This window comes from Parasteatoda tepidariorum, chromosome 6 (assembly GCF_982258835.1).
Source record: "Parasteatoda tepidariorum strain Cologne lab strain chromosome 6, Ptep-v5.0, whole genome shotgun sequence".
Classification (NCBI taxonomy): domain Eukaryota; kingdom Metazoa; phylum Arthropoda; class Arachnida; order Araneae; family Theridiidae; genus Parasteatoda; species Parasteatoda tepidariorum.
Genome location: NC_141760.1, coordinates 85,663,803 through 85,679,028, shown reverse-complemented (window position 1 = coordinate 85,679,028; position 15,226 = coordinate 85,663,803). Strand labels below are relative to the sequence as shown.

At 26.2% G+C, this 15,226-nt stretch overlaps 1 protein-coding gene and 1 long non-coding RNA gene across 5 annotated transcripts in view; one reads left to right on the top strand and one right to left on the bottom strand.

Annotated features, from left to right (window-relative positions):
- Positions 1-10,249, top strand: part of LOC139425135 (uncharacterized) — a 53,296-nt gene extending 43,047 nt beyond the window's left edge. For 3 of the 4 annotated variants that reach the window (XR_015434768.1, XR_015434767.1, XR_011636365.2), the window contains one exon: positions 9,680-10,249. This is a non-coding gene — a long non-coding RNA (uncharacterized LOC139425135). The remainder of the gene's footprint in view (positions 1-9,679) is intronic. The other variant, XR_015434766.1, reaches the window with a different exon arrangement.
- Positions 1-15,226, bottom strand: part of LOC107444593 (uncharacterized) — a 209,408-nt gene that overhangs the window by 134,666 nt on the left and 59,516 nt on the right. The gene's annotated exons all lie outside the window — the stretch shown is intronic.

The window sequence follows — 15,226 nt, the reverse complement described above, 5'->3', positions numbered from 1 at the left end:
GAATTGGGACATGCTTCTGAAGTGCAATCATAAAATGTGTAAATAAATTTTATAAGAAAATTAATTAAAACTTTTATATTTCAAACGAGTTAAACGGAAAATGTTTTATTGAAGTTTTTATGTGTTTCTTTAACGAAGACTAATTATAAACGCGTTTGTTATTCGTGGAACAAAATAGGATCTTAAAAATGTGTAATGAATTTAATGCTCAATTACGGAATAAGAATTTTATCAAAATACTTAGTTCAAGTTGTAAAAGGAATAAGTTGATTTAGAATTAAGCCTCATGTAACTATTAATATTAATGACAATGGTTAACTGAAAAATGTACATTTTTCAGAAAAGAGCTACAGGGAAAAACATTCTTGTTTCTTGGCGTTTAATATTTAACCCAATTTACAATAATTTTAATATTCTTTAATATACTAAAAACAATATAATTGTTCTTAAAAATTTAAAGAATAGTACCAAAAGTACCACAAATTATCTATATTTGCGAAATATGAGCAAAATGCTTTTTTTAAATAAATAGATGAAAATAAATAAAAAAAATTGTAAAAAAAAAAATTTAAATAAATAAACAAAATAATTGTTGAAAAATAAAGTTGCTAAAATATTTACAAAGTATATGCAAAATGTTTTGCATACGTCGTTTTTTAATAAAAATAAATTAATGAAGGATCTTCAATTTCTAAATGTATCAAACTACATCCTAAAAGTTTGAGAAATAGTTATAGTTTGAGAAATTTTCTGAAACATGTTCACAGTACATCTGTAGATAACCCCGTGAAATTTATGAAAATAAATGGAAGAATCAAATTAAATTCTAAAGAATATAAAATAGTTTTTAATAACTCTTTTGCAATTTCTAAGTAATAAGCATTTAAATTTTCGGACAAGGTAATTTAGTTTCAAAAAGTTAAATGCTAATACCAATCACTTTTTTTAAAAAAAATTACAGAAAGATGTTCATTTAAACAATATTTTAATAATTTGAATTATGTAATTATATTTGAATAACAATTTTTTATAATTTGATGATTTTTGCTTAAAATATTATGTACTAATTTCGAGAAAATATTTACATAAGTAAAGTATCCAATTAGTTTCGACAACTTTTGTTTCTTCATGTGTAAGAACTTAAAAAACTAGCAAAACAAATAATAATTATTATTATTATTTCTTAAATGGCCATATATATTTCATATAGTTTGTTTTATTTTGTGTAAAAACTTATAAAACTAGCAAAACAAATAATCATTATTACTATTATTTTAATGGCCATTTTTAGGTAAGAATAAGGCAACTTTTTACACGTACGCTAAACACAGTAAAAAAAATGTCCTCCAAAAACCAAAAATTCTTCGAGGATTTTATTTAGAAGGCTATCAATTATGTTTTGAACTATAAGCATATAAGCAAGTGTATATACTACCGAGTTATATTGTCGTCATAACACTAAATATAATATTTCAAAAGCAAATTTTTAAAAATTTCCGTACTTGCTCTTTGCGAAAAAACTTGTATAAAAAAGGACTTTTTTCCCTTAGTCTGTAGTTCAAAACATGCATGTTATAATCATAAACACTCATGAGAAATTGTAGACTATTATTTTTAAACAATCATGAGATATTGTGTTTAAGGTGTTGCAAAACGGAAAAAAAATTGATTTTGAAATAAACGAATTTAAAGACTTAAAATCATAGTCAATCCACTATTATCACCTTGCAAAAAACCGCTATAACTTTGTAAATACTTGTAGTACAAACGAAAGTAATGTATTTTTAAAAAGCTAAGAGTATAGGAATTATAAATTAATAATAAACTCATTTTAAATTTTTTTTTTCCCAAAATCATATTTTCGCACTAGTCAGATACCTTAATTCATTCAACAAAAAATATACTTAGCAGTTAATTAAACAGAGTTTACTGTTTTGTATTTAGTTGTATCGAATATAATAGTTTTGAAATAATAAAAATGTACAATTATTTTCACGAGACAGTAGAGTTCAGTGAAAACAAATTTAATAAAAAATAAAAATTGTATTGAAAAATTAGTTACGAACTCTCTCAATTTGTCTAAGAAACTTATTTTAATAACCCATGAAAATCAGCTTTTCTATATACAATTTTACAAAAGCCAAATTCATATTTATAATGGGTAATTTTCTTTAATTTTTTATTTTTAAAACTATGAAATAGTACAGAACCCAATTAACCAAATTTTATAAAATGCTTCGAAGCACAATAAACAATAACAATGTATTTACTAATGATACAAATTAACCTTATTAAGAATCTAAATAAATTAAATAACTATAAACTTCATTTCGCCTGCTTTCATTAAAAAAAAATATGGAAAGAAAAATGTTATCTTTTAAGCGATATTGTTTCAAATGAAGTAATTGGATTGATGTAAATTAAGTACAAGACTTAACTATTTTTAGTTTTAATTTACGGTTCTCTCACAAATTTAATAACTGCAAATGCCTCAAAATGTTTGGAAATCGCTTATTTCAATTGTCATCTTAAAACTAGTTACTTTTTTTGTTGAAATGTCAATGAAAAATAAGCAAACGCTAACTTTTAGAAGACCTTGAAGGAAGCAAATCTAATTAGCGCTCTGAAACTCAATCAAACTGCCTCAGAAGCATCACCAGAAACAAAGTAAATACATCTCACTTCACTTCAGTTGAAAGAGCTAATTTGCTTTGCAAATAAGAAAAATCGAAACAGTAGAATTTTCATATGAAAAGATCTAGAGATATAAAGTGAAAAAAAAAGGAGGCAGCATTTCATCTTTTCTCATAAATATTTGATAAGTTAGGTTGTATTCTTTGAAAAGATGGATTCTTTTCAGATTGTGGTGAAAAGGTTGCTTTCATTGAGATTTTGTGAAAGGTATTGATGCGAAAATAGATATTTGTTACAAGGTTTTTTGAATTAAATTTTTCTTTTATTTTCTTATCATGAAATATTAAAACCCCTTAAATTATTTTAATGCAGATGTAAGGTTTTGCCAAATATTTAGATTGAAGTTCACGCTTTTTTTTTACTCCTGCCACTTCATATTGAAAGCTTTATAATTCTAATGGTGCAATATAGAAATATAGAAAAGTCAATGCATAAAATCTGATTCAAAAGAGTACGCATCATGAAATTGAGTTACCATCTTCGTTAAACACACTAAAAAAACTTAATACACAATTATGTGCGTTTTAGAATTGGGTGCTGAAACACCCGTGAATGTATAGAAAATTGTACAGAAGTAAACACGATTTCTATTTGTTTAAAAGCTGAATTTGAATGAAAAGGGATGTTAAAAAGGAATTAAACGAAACGAATTCAGAAATAACAATGAATTAAAAGGGGGAAATCAGATCAAAGCGAACACCTTTATTCAAACAAGGTATGTTTACACGCATCATAACTTGTATTTTATTTTTTTGTACTCTTTTACATATTTCGGCATTATTCTACATGTTTCACATATTTCAAAAATGTTCCAGATTATTCAACAAGTTCCACATTATTGTACATGTTCCACAGTATTCAAAGATGTTCAAAACTATTCAAAAATATTCAAAACTATTCAAAAATGTTCAAAACTATTCAAACATGTTTCACATTATTCTTCATGTTCCCCATTATTCTACATGTTCCCTATTATTCTTCATGTTTACCAATGTTTCGCAATATTCTGCATGTTCCACATTATTCTGCATGCTTTTTTATCATTCTACATGCTTTTATCGCTTCACACTTATAAATTATTTTTCATGCTTTGTATACATTTTGAACAAATGTTCCCCATTATTCTATATGTTCCATATTATTCTACATGTTCCACGTTATTCTACATGTTTACCATTATTCTATATGCTTCACATTATTCCACACGTTTCCCAGCATTCTACTTGCTTTTATTATTCTATTTGCTTGCTTCACACGTTATAAATTACTTTATGAGCTTTATACATATTTTGAACAAATATTAATGTATTTAAACATTTCTATGCGTTTTGCATCATTCTTCACGCTTCGAATTATTCTAAATGTTTTTAAATAATAACATACAATACTAAATTTTGAAGATTTTAATTAAAATAAGATAAAAAACTTTCCAATTCTTTAAAAAAGTGAAATTTAACTGAGAGGAGAAAAATATTAAATATAAGGATTTATCATTTAAAAAAAAAAACTTATACTGGAAAAATTTATGCTGCCAAAGTAATAAAATCGCATCTTCTGAGTAAAAATCACATTTTCTGCCGTTATATAAAGCTCGGGTCTCGGGAGAATATTTTTAGTAGGTCTTATGGTGCACTATTTTTATTTCGAATGTTTGGATTTTACAAAATATAGATCCAATGTAGCATTTTTATGTATCTTAACGTTTATATGAAATACGAAGTTTTAAACTAATTTAAATCTCATAGAAGACCAAAAAGTATGTGCGATGGCATATTATTTACTTAGCTTTTAAAAAATTGTACCTCAAAAAAAGAATATTTAAAGTAGAAATGGCATCTAGAATATACATTTCCTTTAAACTTTCAAAATATTTCATCCTAATATAGTTGCATGTATTCCGATTTTTAAAACATGAGGGAATGAAGAAATAAATTTTAAAGCACAATTCTTACAAAATATGTTCCTAAAAAATCTGTATCTTTAATTTAAAATAATATATATCAGAGATTTTGTATAACTTCTTTTAGCACTTGCGTACATTTAAATTTACTTTAAACTAAAATTAATTTAAAATTAATTAAAATGTATTCAAATTCATATTTATATATTTTTATTTTATTTAAACTAAATGCATATGAGAATGTTCTGGTCACGGTTATTTTATTCTAATTAAATTAATTCCAGTTAGAGTAATTTTAATGAAATAATTTTAATGAATAAATAAATGTGATTATCATCACAAAATTAGCCATCTCCTTAATAGAATTTTGGTAATAATTGTCAACAAAAGTTTAAGCAATTTTGAATTCTAGTAATCATCTCAGATTAATGAATTATTTAAACTTAAATGCTATTTCCAAAGTAAATTGTAGTAATTTAATTCTCGACTTAACTAAATTCTTACTCGCTCTTCAAATTACTAGTTAATTCACTCCTTTATTTAATACTTCAAATTGTATGCACATACTCACTTTTATCCAATCCTCATTGATTATTATCACTGATTATTTATACATTCTTTTTTTATCAACACTCATTAATTCACTTATTTATTTGTGTGCACTCTTATTTACTAACTCACTGGAGAACCGTTTTTAGTCTTATCGTAGATATCTATAGATTACATCATTTTCAGATTATCTTATTTTTTCCAGTAAAGTATAGAGGTATGCTTTGTGCTATGCAGACTAAAGGCCAAAGAAAAAAAAGCGTAAATAAAGCACAAATAATAGTACATAAATAGACGTACTATAGTTTTACCTTTCTCTTTCTTTAAGTAGCAAGTGATGGTAGAGAAAGTGAAGAGATGAAACCGTGCAAAGTAGTAACCAAAGTAACCATTAGGTACAGAGGAACAAGTTTGAACAAGAAAATTAAAAAAAAAGAGATAAGAAAAAGGTGTGAGGGAATTCGGAGGGAATCCCAGAGAGCTGCAATAGATAAAATTAAAATAGATTTCCGAATATTAAGAAACGGCGGCATACTAGATAGATCATTAAATTGTTGGAATGCTTCAAAATATAGAATGACTCCCGAAAATCAAGTTCGGAAGATAATGAACAGTATTGAATGATTTTAGAAAGAAATAAACTCAAACCTGTGATTTGAAGAGTTATAGTTAATCGATTAATGTCTCCATTTTTGATAAATCTTTCGCGTTCCTTAAGTCGAAGCTTAAGGGCACGCTTAGTTTGTCTAACGTATGCAAGATCATATGTTTTACCTAATTCCTATTAAAAAAATTTTTTTTCTAAAGAAAATCATAGTAAAAAATTTAGAGATAACATTTTCGAACCAAAAATTCCCTTTAAGTGTTAATAAAGTATCTAAAAAAATGATTTTGTCAGAAATCAGAAATTCAAAGAGAACTGACAGATAAGGGAGATGCTGGACTATTTCTTGAAATAAAAATTATTCGCGACTTAAAAATGTTTCATTAAAAATTAATACCTTATTGACAAAGTTCTATCTACACAAAAATATCACTCAGCATATTTTTAAAAGAAAGGCATAACTCAGAAACGGAACTTATCAGAAATTAGAATTTCAAACAGCAATTGAAAAAATAAGAACTATCGTTTCAACGAAAATGGCTTTCAACTTTAAAATTATCCCTTAAAAATGAAAGCATCATTGACTAGAGAACAATCAATCTTTTTCACATTCATTTTTCATACTTTAGAGATCATTAGAGACAAACAGGAAGCGAGCAAAAGCCGAACAACATAACACGCGACAGTTCATAATCTATCATGCACAAAGAAAATTGACGATAAAAAAGTGAGTAGGAAAGCTGTTAAGAGAAAGGTATTTTTGGGGATGAACTTGGGAATTAGCAAGGTTCAAAAAGTCATTTTATATCATTCAAAATAAATGACTGAATGTAAAGAATGAGTTTCATTTCTCTCCTTTTCTGTAATAATGATCGAAGCTATTACTTTAAAATTTATAAGGTACTCCGTTAAAAAAATAACGAAAACCATCTGAAATTTTACTTAGATGAAAAATGAAGCGAAACGCTTAAAATACTTTGTTAGCATCAGCTGTGTATCTATTTCGCAAAGCTGGTGTCAAAAAATATACACATAAATTTATTATTAGAAAAATATTTTTTAAATGAAAAAATGTTTTTCCTATAATAATTAATAAGCTTTAAAAATATACAACCCATATTCATTCATGATTAAAAATGATAATGCTTAATTAGAACTAGATATTGTATTATTGACTAGTGATGCAAAAGGTTTACAATATAACCGTAACTGCTAACAGATGATAATAAGGCTATTACTTGAACTCTAATTTCATTAGTAGAGGAAAATCAAATGTTTCATTAGCAAAACTTTGATTCTTGACACGTTCTCACAGGCACGGCCTAAATATGAGCATTTACTGATGAAGATAATTTTTTTTTCCTGTACTTAAAAGAACTTTACGAAACATGTTAGGTAAACTAAAATGTCATAATCATAGGAGAAGTACCAACTTAAAAACATACTAATTTTATGAAATGAAAAAAATATTTATTAAAGAAAACTATTATTTAATATATTATACACTTATAGTGATTCAGTGGTTATAATTAGCTAGTAACCTAATAAGATAAAAAAATAATCGATGTTCGAAAAAAAATAATTTGACTACAATCATCAGCCAACAATAGAATGACATAGAATTTCACTCCAAAGAAGGCCAGGGCCACACTTAGTTTGTTGCTCCGATAGAGAAGACATTTAGAAAGTTGATATTTTTTTCCCTATTGTATGCAGAAGCATATAAATTCCTTAATGTCTCATGGACGAACTATGGAATTTAACGCAAGGCTAACAGTAATTATTTATTATAAATTATTTCATAGTAATAATTTTTGTGATATCGATAATTAGATTGACAAGAAATATGCTCATTTGCATAACTTGTACTTGGGTTTACTGTCCAAATTGAATAGATTTTGAAACATGTCATTTTAGCAATCCAAAAAAACCTATAGAAATCTAACAAATCTCAGCACAGGAAGTGGATTGGGGGAGGAAACAAAGGAGTGGGGAAAGAAAATTCTTGGAAACACCTTGAAGTGACTGTATTTAACGAAACTTGTATTGTTGTTTATTACATCCATTCCCCTGTATTGTTATTTGTTAGATTTTAACAGTGTTCTTGATTTCTCCGAGTTTAAATATTAATCTGCGAGATCCAATCTGTTTACTTTTCTTTGTATTCATTTATGATGAGGATTATAAAAATGCATGTAAAGGGCGTTCTTAACGGAACACCTCCTATTTTTTTTCTTCTAAATACGGGATTTGAAATAAATAAGGATTTATTCTACAAAAGTAACCATTTTAGAAATTATTCGAGTTTAACTTTTAATAGTTTCATTCATACCACACACAAACACAAATATTTAAACTCCAGGGAAACTATTTACAAATGGAATAACTTAAATTTCGAACATCATAATATTCCAAAATCAACTATGCCAAGAATGAAGACGGAATGCGTGTTTCCATTCCATCAAATACAGCACGACGGAATATATTCCGTTCTCTTTTAGACCGGATTAGCATTTTAAAAGAATATCTTCCGTTTTGGGAGTCCATCATCTTTAAAAGTCAGGCAAAGGATGGGATGAGAGGGATGTTTGTTCCATCTTTGCGTAAAATTGGAGACCCTCACACGCGGTTCCGGTTGTCAACGTACGTGACAGCCTCTTAATCGAAAACCGGAACCGAGGACAATCCTTCCCATCCTTCATCGTCCGAAACTTTAAAAGTTCTTAAACAAAAATTTATTCCCTTGCTTTGGCGATACATGATGTGAATAGATCTACTACACTTGTCAGAACTTTGAATTTGGATGAATATTCAAATGAATGGTAAAGTGCTCTATTCTGGAGTCATGAATGTAGGTTTATTTTCATTATAATGCTGTCTATTTAAAACATATAATATCTTCTACAGTAAGAGTATAGTATTAAATGAATGGCATTTACTATTTTTTAATAATAATTAATTTACTATTATTAATTTTTATGGCATTTACTATAAAAATTTATCAAAACTTATTACTGTTTTATTTTTAAAAGTGAATATTTATTGGTAAGTGGTAATACTTTTGTAATGTAGAAAGACAGAATATTAAAGTTACTTAACACTAGGTTGCCTAAAGGAAGTCATTTTGACTGCCTTTTCATTTGTGAAAAATGTGCAAATAATAATGCGTAACTTAATATTTTCTTTCCAAGTGAAGTAAATTTTTTTATTGCTAATATTTACTAATAACTTGTTATATAACTGTAAATAATATAAAAAATATTAAAAATTAATTAAACAAATTTCTTTATACATTAGTTATTCTTTCACAATGCAGTCATTTTGACTGCTTTTGGGCAATATAGGTATACACTAAGTTTCAGTCGATCTAGTGTTAACTGCTTTTATATTAAAAGAAGTACTTTATTTCAAATATTGCAGAAATATAATTTTAATATTAGTAAAATGACTTCGGAATATTATTATTTTTTCGTAACGTTGAGTATTTGTTGGTAAGTGATAATTTGTTATGTAGCACAGCGTGATAATAAAGATAATATTCACTATTGCAGAAACATTCTTTTTACATAAAAACTTGACGTATATATCTTAAAATATTTAAATTTAAAAATTAATGAAGTTTTATGTTTCAACAATGAGTTTTTTTTAAAAAAAAAGATATATATATTCAATAAAGTTTTGGGTAGTATTTTATTTGAATCCAGTGAATAGAAATAAAATTTTGTATTGGTGGATATTTGTATAACATAACATTTTAATGCATTAATCACATAGCGGCTAATTAAATATTGTTTAAAACCCTAACAGTGTTCTTATAATTAGATGTGAAGCGAAAATGAAAGAATATATATGCAGTGAAGAAAAAAAAGTACCTAAAAGTTTCAAAATTACCTCAATTACATTCATTAAACAATATTTTTTTTCATTTCCAGAGACGATGATGGCTTCAACATCTCAATCGATTGGTAACCCAAACCTCATCAGCTAATCGAGCTGTTGCCACATCTGCATTTGAAATAGTAACAAAAAGCCTTTGTGAGAACATCCACAACGCCTGTCACATCGGACAAAAGATTCCGCCAGGGCAAAAGAGCCACAGGAACCAATTTTTTTGGAGACTCCATTATTTATACATATTGTTTCCGAAATAGCCTTGTTTAATCTTTTCATCCAATTAAGCTGTCAGATGCGAGACACTCTTTTGTTTGAGTTAGTTGGAAAGTATTGCGTTTCTTCTTGTATACTTTTATTCTCTAAAGAGATGTCTCTAAGTCTGAGAGATATAAGAAGAAAAAAATAAGGTGCCCATTGAAAAAAAGCTAACCCAAGAAATATTTTGTAAAGGAATGAATAAAGAAAATTAATCGATTATGTTTTTTTTTATTCATATTAAGTTACTCCATAAGCTAAATGAGATACATTGAAGTAAGTTGAACAAGAAGACTATTTGAGTGGTGAGTTGAAACAAATTGCCTTAAAAGTAATTTTCTAAGCTAATAGTTTATTTGACCTTTTGTCGAACAATTTTTATTAAGCCTATTTTTCATACTTTTTCATTATGTTTTATTAAATTAGGTCAAAATAAGTGAAAAATATTATATTTAGCTTTTTAATAATTTATTGCTATGAAATACAGCATGAATCATCGGTGTCTTTTCTCCGTTTAAGGTAAAATCTTTCAAACACAGCTGACTTCCAAACTATAATTTTTCATATTTGCTGTTATTCGGATATAAACGAAACAGTTATTCATCATTGAAATTTTTTTATTTTACAAAATCACTTATTAATAAATTATTATTAATGAAATAAAAATAATGAAATTAAATTATTGATATGAATGGAAAAAAATGAAACTACATTTTAGGATTTTATGTTTCAATACAAACAATTCCGATAATCTAATAGATTTCTTTTATTAACTATCAGGCTGTTTAGAAAGTTGGATATACATTATGCAGATAATAAAACATCCTATCCAAAAACCACTTTCGTAAAAAATTTTTTGAGAAAGACTAACTTAAATGACATATATACTTAAAGAAATTAACTTGAAAATCATTTACAAAAAAAGGCGGAAATTACAAAACTCTAAATTGATTTCAGAAATGTATCATGCGATTTAGATTTAGTATGCAATTAAATCAATAAGAAAGCGATATAAACCCTTCGAGTCAGATGGGACACTGGTGCCCCATTAAACATTTTTTTGATGCTCTAATTACAAGCATTATAAAATATATTATGGTACTTTTTAATTAAAGGAAATAGTCTAATACTTACTAAAACATATTGTTAGATTATCGATATTATATATTTGTACCAAAATATAAAATCAAAAAAAAATTAGTTTGACATTTTTTTCAAAATATATTAAATTATTTCGTAAAATAAAGAACTTTCAATAATGAATAACTTTCTCTTATATCTAAATAACTGAAAACCAGTGCAATTTTGAAAAATTATTGTTCAGAGGTAAGCCGGGTTTGGAATATTTAACCAATAGCGCAGAATTATTAAAATGTGAAATATAATATATTTCACTTACTTTGACCTACATTAATACAAAATAATGAAAAAAGTATAAAAAATATATTTAATAAAAATTCCACGTCAAACGGTTACATATTGCTCTTATCTTTAGGACACAGACATCTAAATGCCTCTAAATCTTAAAGGCAGCTATTTAAAGTTTGATAAAAATCGTCTATATTAATTCATTAACATTCAAAAATACTTCATTTTGATTAAAGTGTAATGACTAATATTTATATACAAAACAGAGCTATTATATATTCGAATCTTTTCGTAATTATTGTAAAATCAACTTACATACATAAATATAATTAAAGGAATATTTGCGTAAGGCAAGTTTCTTCCTAACCCTCAAGTCATTTCAGCGAGGGAGTATTTGATGTATTAGTTTGCTAAAACAAACTGAAACGATACTACTTCTAAAACAAGTAAACAGAACTCTAAAGGAAAAACAATCTATCAGATACAGTCAGTAGCAAAGATTCTTTCCAAAATTCAGATCGATAAACTCCGAAAACAAAAATCTAGATTTGGAGAATATAGCGAGAATAAGGAGAGAATTTCTAAATATCGATTTACAGTATTAGAATTTGAATCGAAACAAAACAAAACTTTTAGGATTGTGATTATTTGTTTAACGGAATTATACGATAATTTATAGATTAAATACATGCGAGCGGATAGTAACATAATATGTTTGCAACCTCGATAAGTAAACATGGAGTTAAAAATCTTTCAATAAAGAGAATTAAAGAAAAGGTAAACAACTATGCAAGATAGTTCATATGTATCTTTCCAACTTAGATGTGAGATCAGATCTTGGAAAAAAATGATGTTCGGCACACGCGTCCCAATAAGTTAACTTCAGTGGAAAATTTTCATATTTTTTGTTACATCTTTATCTTATTTTTTAACAAAAAGTAAAGTTTGGAATAGTAATAATATATTGATAAATTATTCATATTATGAACATTCTTGTGTAAAGTTTGGAATATAGTAGCAATAAACATAATACATGACATATTATAAAACAGTTTGAATGATTAGCACTTTGAATGCCACGGTAATTTTACATGGCTTGCCCGTCTGACCAAACGGTAAATAACTACAAACTAAATTTGCAATTATTAGCGTAATTTGCTAGTTTTTCAAAGCGTAATTTGCTAGTTTCTGAAAAAAGTGGTGAATTTTATAAGCCTACGAATTGTTTATAAATAGTGGTGGATAAAAATCCACTAAATTGAATTTATTAAACCAAGAATCACAATTAATAAACTACCACTTGAAAATATTTATTCGCTGTCCGGAGCAAGTTGGCATCTCTGTGTATATAAATAAAACTATTTTTGTGTGTTCTATATTACATTGATTTCTTCAAACCATTTTAGCAACGATAATAATATTAAAAAAAATTAAAAATTTACTCGAATTATGTGTTTCTAATAATTTTGGCCTCGCCGGTTACCGGTGACTCACATGTCATTCAACGTGTTAATTTTCAATGCGCTAGTTAAGTTTTTTTTAATATTATATAAAAAAATTAAACAAAGATTTATTGATTTACATTTTTAATAAATTATAAAGATTATGATTTTTAATGAATTATGAAGATTTTAATAAATTATAACCGTTTAATAAATTATAAAGAAGTTTTATTAAATTAAGTTTACTTATAAATCTAAATTCAGTTTTTATAATGTACTGTAATGGTAATCATTTGTAACAACTTTTTAATTCATTATTTAGATATAAACTTTCAATATATTTTTGCAACTGCAAAAAATTTGAAGAAAATTAAATTTATAGACTTGGACATTTTAAACCAATGCAGTATAGATTTCAAAAATTATTTTTGTCAAAGAAGAAAAGAAACATTAATTGCATGAGTTAAATTTAGTAACTAAATCAGTTATTCAGAAGTTTTATTTTAAATTACAGAAAATTAAATTTTTTATTATTATTCAATTTATTGAAAATGAATAATAAAAATCCCAAAATTTCGTCACCTAAAATAAAACATATTGATTAATTATCCGCTTTTCATTATTGACTTACATAGGTTCTTTAAATAAGGCTTAATATAACATCTTTATACTGTTTAGATATATTACAAATATTAAATAAAAAATACAGTGAATAATAATGTATTTAGAGCCTTTATTTTGAAATCCTATTCAAAAATTCGTGGCAAAAATTGAAAATCAAACAAATGCAATGGCTATCAACAACTACTGATAAATCAACGAAGATAAAGATGCGTTTTTAAGGCGAAAACATACCAGTCGATTAGTTGTCAGGGGTGTCAGCCAGAAGATATGAGCTATTCATTTTGTCACCGAGTTCCACAATATGCATAATAATCTAAAATATGCAATCTTCACACCTCTGCACCCCTATTTGATTGAGCTTTTTTGATTCGTCCTTGTTGGCTGCTAGCCAGTTTTCCATGTTACGCGTGGGCTATCAATAGTTTCAGCCAAAGCATTTTCAATATGAACAAAAATTTATTATGAAAATATTTTATGTAAATTGAAATATTTTGCAAAGAATAAAAACCTAAAATTTCATCATATAAAGTTTAGAAAAATCAGTAATCTCTTCACTTTTTATTACTGGCTTTTTATAGATTCTTTTAATAAATCTGGCGAATGAAAATAAGGAACATGTTCCAACCACAATGAAGATGCATTATGTTTTCTCCTCATCAATTCTTACATAACCATTATGTTTATTGAAGCAAATGATTGTGCTATTTTCGTTGACTCTAAAAGAAATAGCTCACAGAAAATTACTTTCGTTTTTAACAGCCGTGTAATAAATCAGCAGCATTTATTTCAAAAAGAATAAAAAAAAAGAAAGCAAATTCACGGAAAAAGAGCGAAGCTTCCAGAAATTATGTAACGTATTCAAATTCATTCATTGCTTACTTTTCGCAATTTTTCTACTCAGAAACCTAAATGTATATTTCGAAGAAAACTAAAAATTATTCTTATGTAGAATAAACTCCTGAATTTTAATTTGAAGATTAGGAAGATGAAAAAAAAAAATTTATTTTCTTGAAAATGAAACGACCAGTAAAAAGAGCTGGAGTTATGTAAATCAGAAAAAGGTGAAAAAAATTTCGCAGAAAAAAATTTGTTTCTTGAAATAGATGGTTTTGTTGGAAAATGTAGGAAAAAAATACTTATCAGTGCAGCATTTCACTCAATAAAAATTTAATTAGTTTAAGAATTAGCTTTTTTTTATACAAATTTAAGCACAAAGGATTTTTTTAATAAGTATATTTCATTGTTCATTTTTTATAAGGAATTTAAATTAGGTTTCGTTTATAAAGTAGCTGTTAATTCTTTTTTTCACAATCACACGCATATGAGATTATGCGTGTTTACAATGACGTATAAATAGCTTATTTTGAAGTAATTCTCACGTGAATTTAACTAAAATAATTTGTGGTCATTATCAGTTTCTCTTTTAAAAATACAACTCGAACATTTGCTTTCACTAGATGTCTTTGATATTTTTAATATTAGAATTTAATAATTTCCTTTTTGATTATTTACGTGTTTTACATTTCTCTCACCATATTCTTAATGTATTTGCATACACTGTTTAGATCAGAAAACTAAAAGTTTAAATTTATTTGCAAAATAATTAAAATTAGAATCAGCTAAATCACCAATGAATTACTATTATCTTTAATTGCTTTTATATTTTAAATTCTTTTCTAAATCACCAATATTATTTGTTTGAAAAATGCATTGTTTTCACACGTTTTAAAGATAGGAAAAAAATTTACAAATATATTTTAAGCTTTTTTTTTTTAATTTTTTATATTTTTTAAAATTTACAGACCTCCTCTCATATATATTAATCATAAGTAAAAAATAAATATATTAAAAAAAGTGGCATTTATACGAATTTTATTGAAACGGATTTATTGAGTT